The following is a 14,413-nucleotide window of genomic DNA, read 5'->3' on the forward strand; positions in this document are numbered from 1 at the left end:
ACCTCCAATATTTAAGCCGGTAAAATGACTGAAGTGTATGAATTTATTCTATATATTATATAAGTACTATCTGCAGACAGATTTAGGTTTCTGTGTTGTGTATTTTAGCGTGTTGAAAAGTGGCATATGCAACACCCTGACACAGGCACGCGGGAAGGTATTTTGACTGGGGGTGCTGAGGTGCTGTCTATATACGCTACAGGGAAAAAAATTGCCAGGGAAAAAATTATAACGATTTCTCTCCCTCCCTCCCTCCCTCCCTCTCGCTGATTGCTCGTTCGCTCACACGCACACAGTGGCATAACGACGGGCCCCAATGCACGGGCAATAATAGTCAAGCACGCACGCACCCACACACTACAACGACGTAACGTTAAATATTTTACCAACAATGTGTTGGAATTTACAGTAATTTCCACTCAGCTCACAGTGTCCCACAATGTCCACAAACATGATGTTGACCATTATTACAGACAGCACTCCATGTCGATTGTTATTGCCTCTTAACGGAAGCCCTTCGCTGCCGAAGAATCGGATGGATCTGAATATCAGTTCTAATACGTTTCTGGCCGTCTGTTGCTCTTTCTCAACAACGTCCGACAGTAGAGCATTAATGGGAGTGTTGTTAAGCGAAGCAAGCAACTGCATCAGCATCTTCTTCCAACTCCACTTCAATTGTTCTGGCTGATTTAGCATTTTTGCTAAAGAACTCAGAGATTCCCTAGCAAGATATGACCATGTGATCACTAACATTAAAACTAACAAACACATTTTTACATTTATTACAAAAAACACATTTATTTTTATTCCCAAAAGCAACAATAGTTATTATATTGTTTTAACTTATTGTTTGAATAATATTTTTATTTTTTAAATTCAGGCAGGAGTTTTTTTAAATTCAGGCTCCTTCTGCCTGCCGCTAGGGGGTGCTGCAGCACCCTCAGCACCCCCCTTCCCGCGTCCCTGCCCTGACAGGTTTTTATTTTTTTTAAACGTCGGCCAAAAGTCGCCTGCTCTGATCTACCGCCCTTTAATTCACCGCTCCAGTATTTGACAAGGAAGTCGGTGTCAGCGGAGCCACGCGCGGCGCGGATTGCAGATGTTTCTAGTTTCTAGAATGAAACGATCTGTCCCAGTCCCACCACCTTGACATGCATGGGATGAAGACATTTGAGAATATTTCTTGCAACTGAATAAAGGTAGGTTTTTACATGTTAAGGTTTCTAAATCATATTTTGAAGGGGGGGGCACAAGACATTAAAGTTATCTGGAGAGACCTCGAGTGGTGTATACAGGTGCGCCGCTTGTAACTTTACCTGTTAAGTTACCTGTTGGGTAATAGGTTAATATAGATAGGCTAGAAACAATCAGAACTTCTTATGTGAGCACATTTGTGTAAACCTGTAGCCTAAGAAAATTAAAATAGTATATTGGCGAAGACCTTTTTAGAAATTATGGCGCTGAAAAGAAAACCATTGAAATAGCAGTGTAAAAGACTGACCGACAGTCATTGAAGTGCGACTGTAACGATTGGGGCTAATAAATGCATGAATAATCTCTTACATGGAATCTACATTTGTTCAAATCATTTACAATAATAACAACGCCAGTGTTATCCTTTATAGATAGAAAATGACTGTCACAAATATTGAGTGAGATCGTGTTTTTAACGCTTTTCAGGAAATGACCTAAAAACTATTCGACAGACTGTTTGTCTGTTTCTGGTTTGGTCGCTGACTGTTGCTCAACATCTGTAAATGCAACTGTGCAATCGTGTGTCCTCGTCATAACGTATAATCTTATTAAGATAGTGGTTTTGCTGAACGCTTTTTTGCCCCTTGTCTTGGAATGTGCGATAACAATAACAGTTTGTTATTGCGAGTTCTGAAGTGTTGGCTTGCTCTGTCTTAGTTGTCTTGTGGCCAGTGTAGTATGAGTGTTTAGCAGACAAAGGTAGAGTATGTGTGTTGCATTCAGGCTTGTGAATTTTGTACTTTTGGCACAAATATATACAACTGCCAGTATAATAGGCCTACCAAATCATGACCAAACAGTTGACATTGACTTTCCTTGGACATATTCCCTCTGCTCTCTTGGTATACGTTCCACACATCTTTAGGGGTGGCAGGTAGCCTATGGGTTAGAGAGGCAGGCCAGCCATCGGTAGGTTGCTGGTTCGATCCCCACCCAAGCAGGCAGCTGAATGTGAGCTGGTGGGTTGCAGGCATCATATTTAAGGTGCCTACCACTGCTGTTGTACCCTTGAGCAAGACACTTAACAATTAATGGAGCGCGAAGGCTGTTTCGCCTACTTTTAGCGAGCCTTCTATTCTAAAGAATATTTGTAGACTAGTTTCAAACATTACTTGATTGATGTTGGCCACATAGAATGAACTACACATTTCTTTCACTACCACTCAATATACTATTGTGCCTATAGCCCAGATCTCTGTTCTCTTCCTGGGGGGAGATGTGTGCACAAACTACAATTAACATCTTCTCCCTTAACATTTGTCATTGAACTGACAAATTAGCATCTTCTCCCTTCAAAGCTTATAGGGGAAGCAGGTTAAATGAGCACTGTTAAACGTTACTCAAGAACAAGCAAGATTGCATTCTGAAGAGTGTCACCAGGATAACCTCTGTGGCTCTCCTCTCTCCCTCTGTGAAGGGATGTACTTAGTCTGTTAGCTAATGCTGACTGGTGACTGTCAGCGTGCGTGAGCTCCAGCACTGCTGTCCTCACAGTCTCCCTCGAAGGAGACAGATGCTTAAAGCCAACTGTGTGCTGTGCGTCTGCATGCATGCAGCACGGAGCACTGGCTTGCCCAGGATTAGTAGCTGGTGCTTTGGCCTCACATTGTGCAGTACGTATGATAGGAGTGGGCATATAATAGCCTATGAGATAAGCCATCAACCTATTTCCGCACTAAACTGGCCTTCTGTCATTGAATAGCTTAATGATGGAACTTAATATGGGGCACTTCATTAATTACTCTATTAAAGATAAGTTAAATCATTCAATTATGTTCTGGACAGAATCAAGTGAACTGCTGTCTCCTACTGTATACAGTTAAATCTGCGGAAAATGTGGCAAGTAGGGGACCTTTATTGACTGTGTTCAACAATGTTTGCATTCTTTACATCACTTTTTATAAGCATTGTTCTGGTACCATGATAGTGTACCATGCAGAGATGAGGATGTTGCCACTTCCTACAAAGTTGATTGCTTTGTGCAAGGTAGAGCCATTTCACAATGATTATACTTCCATCTCTCCAAACTCATTTACTCACTGTTGCAGTCATTCTCAGTCCAACATACTAAAGAGGCAGGAATTCAATCAATAATGTTATCAAATATCCTGTGATAATTTAAGTCGTTAGTTATTTTGCTAGGTTTCGTGTTGGGTTTTTAGACAGAATATGTACTGTACTTCATTGTGTATGCCAGTGCTACAAAAGTAAAATATGTTCTGATATTATTTTGATTCGAGCACATCCAACTTTCCACTAGGCAGAATGTCATAGCAAAAGCTTAGAACTACAGCGTGAAGTTCTATCAGCGTGAAGTATAGTTCTTTTTGAGCATCAAAGATTTTACATCTCAAGACTTAAGATTGTTAAATAGTGTATCCCTCACTCATACAGTGCCCTCCATAAGTCTTTGTCTTCTTTTAGCTCTGTACTCCAACCGTTTGGATTTGAAATCAAACACTTACCATACTATGGGGTCCAAGTAGATTAAAAGAAAAATCAGATTGGGGTAACCATTTAGAAAGTAATTCTTTAAGCATACTCCCCCTATTCCAGAGCTCCAAAAGTATTGGAAAAAAATAATATAATGTCCAAATGTGACAGCACCTGGTGAAAGGGGGAACAAGTCGGCAACCAATCAAAATGTTTGGACTTTTATTCTGAAAAATTTAAATAGATTTAATGAACGTTTCAATGAATTTCAAATCAATGACACACTCGCTAGTCAAGCCAATATATTGCTAGGCAATTGATTCGGTGAGTAATCCCCACTACTACCTAGTTAACTGTTAGCAGGCTCACAAAACAAGCTGTGTTCGTTGACTAGCGAGGGTGTCGTTGATTGTAAACAACGTTGACATTTTATTTTAAAATTTCAGAATAAATGACAAAACATTTTGTCGGTTGCCGGACTTGTTCCCGCTTTCACCAGCTGCTGTTACAAATATAAAATACTCATGTTTAGTATTTGGTTGACGATCCTTTGCATGATGCAATAACTGCCTGCAGCTCCAACCCTCTTGATAAACAGAATGAGTCTTTGCTTGGATTAACATAGACTGGACTGGCATCATTGTTGACAGTGCTTGACTTGTTTAAAAGGTGTGGTGGCACGCAGCGCAGAACTTTGACATGTCAAGTGGTTAATGAGGGTGTGACTGCCAATGGCCCCTGGTCCTAGCATAGGTTTGTTCATTATGATTGGTGTAGAGGTGATTCGCTTACTTAGACAAATGTACTCGTTGTAAGTCGCTTTGGATAAAGCCGTCTGCTAAATGTTTAAAATGTAAATGTGAAGTCTGCGACCCGTTGACCCCACCAGATGCTGGGTGTTTTCTCTGGTGATGCTCTGCCAGGGCTGTGCTGCAGCCATCTTCAGTTGTTGTTTGTTTTGAGGTCTTTTTGCCTAAAATCATATCAGGAAATGAAATGCATGTTCAATTCATTTGATTTAAATCTCAAGATTGACATGGCCAGTCAAGAACTTTCTGCTTTTTGGCCCTGACAAACTCCCTAGGGTTAGGGTTAGGGTTAGGGTTAGCCAGACAAGTTAGCCGGTTCCAGTGGCAGCTGCACATGCCCACCATCAGGTTACAGTTTGACGTTACTGTAACTAGTGGTTTGGTTTGCAGTGAAGCCTCTGTAGTTTGGCCAGTGACGTATCTCTGACACATTCACGTCTATTTCAGTTCAGTTCTCTAAGGTTCTATCTAACACTTTGTCTACATGAGCAATTTCAGTTTTGATAGAACACCATTGAGACTTGAGTTGCTTCAGGATGAGAGTAGGTTTATTTTGTACATAACATTTTAAAATATCTAGATTTTATATTTAAGTAAGTTACATGCAATTACGTCTTTGCTGTGCTCTATGCTAGATGAGTGAAAAATATGTATTTCTGACTCTTCTGGATCAATACACTACTTACTAATTATAAAAAGCATGAGGTAGATTTATGATTTTAGTGAGCTATCCCTTTATTGAAGCTAGAGTCATACAATTTCTTTCATAACCCATATATCAGAGCGGTTTATACGATTTTCTTTCATAACTCAATTAGTTAAATAACATGATTGGCAACCCAACCAACAGTGCCTAGGCTTATGATTGGACCACAGATAGAACTTTAATAGTTCTAATTGTTTTCCTTCTTCATCCACATGTGAACAACTGCCCAAAGAGCAACTGTATGTGATCAACTAATTTCTTACCAAAATGTCAGATATTATAGTATATTATAGTTGTAGTATACGTCACACCTTCACTAGTGTCTGTCTACTTGTCATTACCAACTGCCTCCCATCACATACACTTTTTATTTCTCTCTCTTCTAAACATTGTAGTGAGTGGTGTTCTAATCCGTTTATATGGGTCAGGCTAGAGAGCTGCTTTCTGGATTAACAGTTTACCCATTTCTTTGAACCAGACATTATCTCACAAAAAAGAGAAAGTGACAAACATTTGTTAGATACTAGCTAGCATATGCCAGGAGTTTCTGGGACCTGATTACAATATAGTGTACCCCAGGGGAGGCTGGTGGAGGTAGAAATCAGAGGACAGGCTCATTGTAATGCATGGAATTAGCAATGGTATCAAACACATTATGTTCCATACCAGTCCTTATTCCGTTCCATGCATTACAACAAGCCTGTCCACCGATTTCTACCTCCACCAGCCTCCCCTGGGATACCCTGGATACCTAGCTGTTGCACACATTGTTACATCTCCATATACTATGATCATTACAAAAAAAACTCCCAATTTTTCTGAATCAGAATGTGAAATTATCTCAATCACATCTCCTCTGTGACCCCATTGATGGCACGGTAGGACATCTAAACCCATAAGAGGCTTATGTTTCTGCGTTTTGAAAAATCATATTTTCTCTAGAGTACGTAGCAGCAGTGTCCGTGCGCAGGTGCTGTGTGCTGGTGGAGGTACTATGGAGAGCACCACTGCTGTGCTCAGATAATGGAGGCCGCTTCTCTCCCACTCTGCACAGCTTAAAGGATTATTATTTTCCAGCAATTTGCTGTGTATGGTGGTGGTTTTATTGTTGTTTGTTCATTTCATTTCACATTATGTGTGTTGAAAGTGTTGAAAATGCGTGACTTAGTTTATATTCAATACATTATGCTTCAGTAATGCTGGACATGGGGATTTTTTTCATATCATAGATCACACTATATTATATCCTCTTAGTACCAACACAAGAGGTGTAGAAGGGTGTGTGCAGCCTCAATAATGTTATGACATTAACACAAGCGTTGAGTACAATGTGGCCCAGTTTTTAATCATTAAACAAATAAAAGAAATAGGGCTGTAAAAAAGGTGTTTGAGCACAGGACCAAAAATAATGACCACAGGAAGTCAAATTAACGTGTTTATTGGGGATTGTCATCACCCAGCACTTTTTTCACTCTTTTACTATAAAATAAATGAACAGAAGACTTTTAAAGGTAGACTCTGGAATAATGTGACACGGTCTGGTAAAAAGGGCTGCATGTCGGCAATCCTCAAGGCACGCAAATGAGCTTTTTTTTTTCTTTTTTTCCCTTTTTTTACATATTATGAAAGTTGAAGTGTTGACGAGCCCACTCGATATAACAAACAACAGTTTTAGGATCACTAAATACTTGGATTCACTGTCTTGTCTGCTGTAGGCTAAGTAAGGCTGGTAAGTGATACATGGCTTGTAAATAAACTTTCGTTTTAGGATGTGTTCAAAAGCAACGACTGTGTGATCATCTAATTATGTGTAGTTATGTGTTTTTAACATTTTCTATCAGCATGTTGTGATGTTCTAAACAATCAGTTATATGTTTGTAACAATGTTCCTTTTTAGCACTACCTATTAGCAGCTGTTTTGCCTGTGTTTTGATTCAGATCGCGTTTCTCTGCTATTTGGTTTGAGGTGGACCAACATTCAAATAAGCATATCTTCTACAACTATTTTCAATGTATGACACATCATTTGAAAGCTGGCAATCTGCACTTTCCTAATCTGGAAAAAACTGAAACATAACCATGAGGACTTGAGGACGTTTTAACCAGACTAGGGCTGGGCAAACGATCAAAATTTCTTTTTCGATAATCGCAAGAATTAACGATCAATTATCGATTAATCGATAAGCTTTTTTTTCATTAAAAAAAAAAAAAAAAAAAAACGGAAAAATAAAATAGGGCAGAAATAACAAGCATGTTTTCCTTGGGGGAAACTTGATTTGTGTTGCTATTGCACACATTCATTCATTCACATTCAAACTAGACACTACAGTCAGATAACAATCCTCTTAAACAAGGCAGTGAGTAGCCTAAATTGTTTAACTTAAAAACACATTTTACGTTATAAATAAAAATATAGAAAATAAGTAACTCACTGTTCTGTCTACTAACGCCGACAGAAAGGCTGGACTGAGGGACACGGATACCATTCAACTCGTTTTTCTTATTCTTTATGAAAATTGAATAGATTGTAAAACCTGCGAATGCAGACAACAAAACATACATAAATACACAGCTCTGACACATTCAAAGACTAAAACAAAGCATATAAATGTTACACAAAACACGCATCAAACACACTAACCGTGGCATCCCTCAAGTCCTGGCATCACACAATGAACCCCTACGCACGGTCTCCCACTATTTAAGCACCTAATCACAGCCCCCAATATCCCTACGCATAACGGATCTATATAATCAAACAATTCCCACGCAGTTATGAGGCATAACTCAAAATAATGTTACAAGTATCTAATAATTTGAATAATTAATAATAACTAATAATTATTCAAATAACATTTAAAATAACATTTCACATTTGTCCCATTTTATAGGCTAAAACATGCACAATGAACACACCCCATCCTAACTGGACAGTACACCTCCCACCTAGCCGATCTAGCTACTAGTCTAGGGAGGCTACCAATGTCCCTTGTTCCTCAATGGGGAGGAGAACAACCATCCTCCTGACATCCCGGTGGAGGACGACAACGGGCAGCTTGCCAGAGCCTTTCTTTTCTCTTTTTCGGTCCTCACGTTAGCTTGGGCCCTGGTGAGCGCTCCTGAGAAGGCCTTCCGTTTGAGCTTGTTCACACTTTCTCGAGCATCAGCTGCCACTTCTGCCGCTGATTTCACGGGCCACTCCTCAAAAGGCTTCTCCAGGAATCCAGGTCCATTCTGCCACAGAGAATTTTCGCTCAGTTCTTCAGGAACTGCTCCTCTTGTGATGATGTCGGCCACATTGCACTCACCGGGGATCCACGACCACTCGGTTGGAGACCCTGTCTTCCCAGGGTCCCACGTTTCCTTGGCTGAGTTCCCGCCTCCTGCCTCTTGGAAGGCTCTTCTTACAAGGATGTTTCCTTTTTGTTTGGCCGGGGACACCAGGCCAATTGGATTGTATAGGCCAGCCACTTGGCTCAGCAGCTCTCTCCTTGACAAGCCGTTGGGTGTACTCTCCCAGACTTCTTCTACCTTGAGGTTGAGGCCTGTCCTCATCTTTCCTTTTCTCTTGGAGAAGTATACTGATGTCATCACGTAGAGCTGGTCGGAATCCACGAGATACCCAATGCCAAGGGCCTTATTATCCTCGTCTTTCAGCTGATTCGGTAGCATCAGGGTTTTGGATGTCGCTCCAGGCCTCTCCCCTCCACAGGTTCTGGCGCCGTCCTTTCTCCTCCCACCTTGGCCAGACCGGACCCACGGCTTTAGAAAGAATCCTCCAGCGCTCAAGATCTCCTCCACTCCACTCGTGATGGTGTCGAGCATCTTCAGATCATCATGGGAAGTCAAGATGTCGTCGACGTAGCTGTCTTTCTCCAAGACACGACGCTCTTCCTCCCTTTCAATGAACTGAGGTAGCCCTGCTGTCTCCCTCATTGCCAGTTGAGCAATGCAACCAGCAGGACGGTCTCCAATGTTCACCCTCGTGATGGCGTACTCCCCGATGTCCTCTTCAGGATCGTCTTCCAACACTTCTTTGTTGGTTGCCATTGAGCTCTGGACTCTGGAGTTGCTTTCCTGCCTCAGTCCACTCTCCCTGGTCTCTTCGCAGCACCCGATACACTTGACGATTTCCTCATACTTGGCCGCTGCTGTTCTCATTGATCGGGCGAAGTGTGTCTTGGACTCGTAGGTCACCGTCTCCACATCTTCAAACAGATTGGGATGCGTCCCACTCACAATCTTTCCAAGTGGGCCTTCCCACAGGACCAGGTCTCCTACTACCTTCACGGGACAGGGAACCAGCCGCCCCTCTCTTTGGCTGATGAGGAGCTCAATACTCCTTGGCCGGACCAACTCCTGGGTCTTGACCTCGGGGAAGAACCTTTTCAGTTGCTGTGGCTCGATGGCATGGTGCACCTTGGCTATTTCATCTAAGCCGTAGCAGACCAACTGGTGGGCTCTTTCACCTTCCGGGGTCCTGAACCTCACCTTCAGGAGGTACCTTCTGGTGTTGGCTGTCACAGTCATCCCTCCGACGCCCTGCACCACTAGCGTGATTTTCTCGCTCTTCAGGCCAAGCCTACTTGCAGCCGCGTGGGTAATGTAATTTGTATCTGATGCTAGGTCCATCAGAGCACCAATTTGTTGCCCGTCGTTAGCAGTGACCTCCAGGAGCATCATTATTACCGGACACTCCTTTATTCCATTTTCTTCCAGGAGCTTCCCGGCTTTTGCTTTAGTGCAGCTCGTAACTGCTGTCTTATTTGTGAAGGCTTTCCTGACTTTTTGCGCAATCTCTGGAGCGAGTTGGGACAAGACCTCTTCCTGTTCAACGGTTAACCTCCTTGCACGTTCAACGCCGCTACTTGGAGTTTCTTTCTTTTCTCCACCATCCCTCTTACTGTCTCTACTGGGGCAGAGAAGGTAATGGTGGTCTGACGACTCTCCTTCTTTGCAGCCTCTCTTGGTGCAGAGGAATTTAAGGTTACACTCTCCGTCAGCGCCATGTGATGAAAGGCACAGCCGGCAGGCTCTAGACTTCTTCACCGCGGCCTTTCTTGCTGCCAAGTCGAGGCCTCTGAACTTCTTACAGGTGAACAGCCTACTTCTGTGTTTATCTTCGCACAGAACACAATTGTCATCAGCGCTGCCTCTCTCAGTGGCTCTAGTGAAAGCAAACTTCTTCCCAGTATTCTTCTCTGGGATCTCCGTGATCTCCATCTGCTCCAACTGTTCGAGGATGCTTTCCTGCTTTTGTAGGAAGTCCAGGAAGGTGTCAAAGTATCTCTCCGGCTGGAAACCATTTCGGGGGTCTATTTTGAAAGTAAGCCACTCCTTTTTCAAAGTGAGTGGCAGTTTGTTCTCAATGGCTCCAGTCACCAGAGGGTTTTTGATGGCTACTTCATTGTCAAGATCTTTAAGGTCTGCTAGAGCTTTCTCTGTGATTCGGATCAGATCAATCACCTTCCTGAACTGGTGCTCTTTGACTGGAGAAATCTTCTGCAGCTCTGCTACGATCAGGTTGGTGATTGCATTCTTGTTTCCGAAACGACTCTCTAGCACCCTGAAGACATCTTCGGCAGTATTGTGGCTCGCGAGCCTGAGATCCTTCACTATGGTCTCCTCTATACTTTCCAGAAGTTGAAACTTCTTAACTTCCGGAGACCCGGAGGGATCGCCTTGTTCCTGTAGGCTTTCCCAATCCTTCCTCCAGCGGTAGTATTCCCGAATGCTACCTCTAAACGTCGGGAGACTTGTAGGCTTCAGCCTCACTTTTGGAATGCCTCTCGTAGCTGCATTTCCACCCCGTGCGCCTGCTTGAGTCTCCTCCAACGCTTTTTGCTGGGCTTTAACAAGCTCTGCCCGTGCTTCAGTCTCCGCCTGTTGAGCCAGGATAAGCTGGGCGCGTCTGGCGCGTTCTTCCTCTTCAGCCCTCTGGCGCTCTCCTTCAGCTGTTGTGCGGCGGGCGCGGTCTTCTTCCTCAGTTGCCTTTCGAGCTTTTCCTATCTCGGCGTCTCTATCTCGCCTGAGCTTGTTCTTTGAGGACATTAAATGATGCAGCTGTCTCTCCACGTCTTCTATAGCAGCGACAGGGGCCCAGTCTCTCCAGACAGAGAGCTCTTTCTCTGCTCCTGTAGTAAGCTCCTCTAAATGGTGCACTTGTCTCTCATGGCAGTCATGGTCTAGCTGGCCCAATGGGACCTCTTCTGTCTCTTCTTTAGCTCGTTCAGCCTCCCTGATCGCGAACAACACTCTTCTTTCACCGTATCTTGACCACAGATGGAGTTTTACGAGATCGCCAACCTTCGACAATTTAGTCATGCAGTCTTTGCTCACCTTCTCGATGTCTCTCGTCTGTTGTTCCGATAGTTTGGTGGGGTCCTCTTCCGCTTCTGCAAGCAGACCCTCTTCATAGCTACTATTGGCTTCCAGGAGCTTCTCAGCTTCATTAGAGAAAGCCTGCCACTGGACCTTTAATTCGCTCTCGACCATGGAGGGTGTAACGCGGAGCATGAAGGCAGATTTTTGGTTAAAGTTGGATTTAGCTGAATTTCTCTCCTTTTTCAGTTGAGCTACGGACTGGTCCTCTTCAGCCATTTTCCTTCTCTTTTCACAGGCTATCAATGTTTAAATATTTATTCAAACTCTGCTGTTATTTTCTTTAACAGATTAAAGTCCCTTCAAACTGCTCACTTAGTGTTTTTATTTCGTTTTATTCAACTGTGACGTTTTACAGTCAAAACTGACATTTATTTACTGCCAGAATAAATGGGACTCTTATTTTGAAACTCCGGATCTTCTGTGTATTTTAACTTCCTGGTTACTTCAAGAATAAATGGGACTCTTATTTTGAAACTCCGGATCTTCTGCGTATATTTACTTCCTGGTTGCTGCGACGCACTAGGGCTCCTCCTCCTTTCACAGTTTGGATATATCACTCCGCCGGTTAGCCACTTTAGCAGACACAGTCAGTCCCACGTTAATTACTCTGGCTAGCAAGGCAAGTCTCTATAAACATCCAGCTTGAATTAGTTCGTTGGTCAGTGCTGTTGCTTACCCGACCGCTTTCCTGGTCTTGCTGTCCTCTCTCGCTGTCTCGCGCTGCCGACACTGTCTCATGTCCAGTAGGCTCTGCACAGACACGCCTCAGACAGCACACCTGGCTAGCTAGCTCCGGTTAATTGCAGTCACTTTTCCGAGTTCCCTCGACGCTTGTATTCGTCCCGCGGAGAACTCCTCTCTGAATGTGGCTGTCAATTTACTTCTCCACCACCTCGGGAATCTTTTCAAAGATATTTCTTTGATGCCCGGGCCGTAGGTTTTACAATTGTTCTGTCTACTAACGCCGACAGAAAGGCTGGACTGAGGGACACGGATACCATTCAACTCGTTTTTCTTATTCTTTATGAAAATTGAATAGATTGTAAAACCTGCGAATGCAGACAACAAAACATACATAAATACACAGCTCTGACACATTCAAAGACTAAAACAAAGCATATAAATGTTACACAAAACACGCATCAAACACACTAACCGTGGCATCCCTCAAGTCCTGGCATCACACAATGAACCCCTACGCACGGTCTCCCACTATTTAAGCACCTAATCACAGCCCCCAATATCCCTACGCATAACGGATCTATATAATCAAACAATTCCCACGCAGTTATGAGGCATAACTCAAAATAATGTTACAAGTATCTAATAATTTGAATAATTAATAATAACTAATAATTATTCAAATAACATTTAAAATAACATTTCACATTTGTCCCATTTTATAGGCTAAAACATGCACAATGAACACACCCCATCCTAACTGGACAGTACACTCACCATAGGAGCAGTAAAAAAAACAGTTAATCACAAATAGGAGGATGACTGAAAACGTTAGTGTTTTTTTTAAAATTATTATTATCGATTATCGAGCAAAATATTTTGTGATCGACCAAGATCCTTATCGATCAATTATCGATCGTCGATCATTGATGCCCACCCCTAAACCAGACCCTGACACATATGACATCATGTCACAGCAAGCTTTACCAAAGATATTTGTAGGAAGTGTACATGTGATTCTTATGATGATTATAGATGATTCACTTACTTTACACAAATGTACTTTGGCTAAGACACTTTTACATTTGAAAGTGTTTATTTAATTGTTTTACATTTGAAAGTGTTCTTTGTTTATATATAGCCTATATTCATATTTTGTATATTATACTTTGTAGCAAAAAAGTAATGACTTACAGTAGCTGCAATCGTAATTGTAGTTATGGTAAATGAAACAATAAGTAACCAGTGTTGTTACAGTGTAGTTATGTCTTATAACACCAACATGACAAATGTCTCTCAAAGAGAGTATTGCTGTTTTGCATAGCATTCAACAGTCTCTATAGTGATACGGTAAGTGCTTGCAACAGGAATGTTGTACTTGATCCTATATTTGCATTTACATTTCTGGCATTTAGCAGATGCCTTTATCCAAAGCGACTTACAACAAATACATTTGACTAAGTAAGTGAATCATCTATCTACCAGTCATAGCAGGAAAAAGTAATCTATGCTCAGGCCAGGTCGTAATGCTAGAAGAAGGAAGATTTTTTACAATTTTTTATATTAACAGTAGAGAAATAGTAGAGGGGATGTAGATGTCTCAGGAGGGAGAGTCAGACTGTGTGATCCTATGTACAGTATTGTCCAAAAGAGGGTCATTGAACTATACAGAAACAACTGAATGGTTACAGAATGGCCTAGTCATCTTTAAATCAATCCATGACAAATATTTGAGAGGCCACTGGGCCACTGAGTAAAAGGTCACATGGACATCAAGACTCAATGGTATCTTGTTCCTCATCTTTCAAGAGCTGGACCTTTTGCTATCGGCTAAACTGTAGCACTTGGCACAGTAGCACTTTTCTGGACCGGATTGTGTAATCATAGGATCAGAGGAACGTTGCTGAAAGTGGCGTTTGTTTATTTTGTGGACACAGGACTCCTCTACTGTGGTGGGGACAGGACCAAGGCCTAGCAATGTAAACACAGGAAGGTAGTTTTGTCTAACTAGTTGGAGCATTTCCCTTGGACTCACTAATGGGATTGGTATCGGGGGTGTCTTTATACTGTGTTAAGTATGGTGTATTTCATATGTATTAACCAGAGTAAAACTAGGTTCAGGTTGAGGAACATTGACTATAGTAAG

At 42.3% G+C, this 14,413-nt stretch overlaps 1 protein-coding gene across 5 annotated transcripts in view; it reads left to right on the forward strand.

The window, feature by feature from the left end:
* Positions 1–1,122: 1,122 nt before the first annotated feature.
* Positions 1,123–14,413, forward strand: part of LOC308165248 (multiple C2 and transmembrane domain-containing protein 2-like) — a 44,908-nt gene continuing 31,617 nt past the window's right edge. For 2 of the 5 annotated variants that reach the window (XM_080539395.1, XM_080539394.1), the window contains exon 1: positions 1,125–1,199. The gene's annotated coding sequence lies outside the window, so the exon portion shown is untranslated. Of the gene's footprint in view, positions 1,200–14,413 lie in introns of all 5 variants that reach the window. The other 3 variants (XM_080539397.1, XM_080539393.1, XM_080539396.1) reach the window with 3 other exon arrangements.

The sequence above is a fragment of the Nansenia antarctica genome, assembly GCF_963989245.1.
Source record: "Nansenia antarctica genome assembly, chromosome: 9".
NCBI lineage: Eukaryota > Metazoa > Chordata > Actinopteri > Argentiniformes > Microstomatidae > Nansenia > Nansenia antarctica.